This window comes from Cystoisospora suis (assembly GCF_002600585.1).
Source record: "Cystoisospora suis strain Wien I chromosome Unknown contig_2342, whole genome shotgun sequence".
Taxonomy (NCBI): Eukaryota; Apicomplexa; class Conoidasida; order Eucoccidiorida; family Sarcocystidae; genus Cystoisospora; species Cystoisospora suis.
In genome coordinates, this window is record NW_027155141.1 from 1 (window position 1) to 211 (window position 211).

Here is a 211-nt window from a genome sequence, read left to right on the forward strand (position 1 = left end):
ATACATATACATATCTAGATACAGACAGGTATAGGTGTATATGTCTAGATTTATATATGTGTGAGTTTAGTGCTTCTTCATTAGGGGCTCGAATGGCTTGAGAGATCTTTCGCACGGGCCTGCCTCCTCTCTTGCCTCTTTTCTTTCCTCTTCACATGGCTAGGATCACTAGGGCTGTACCTACATACATATATATATCTGTATACATATA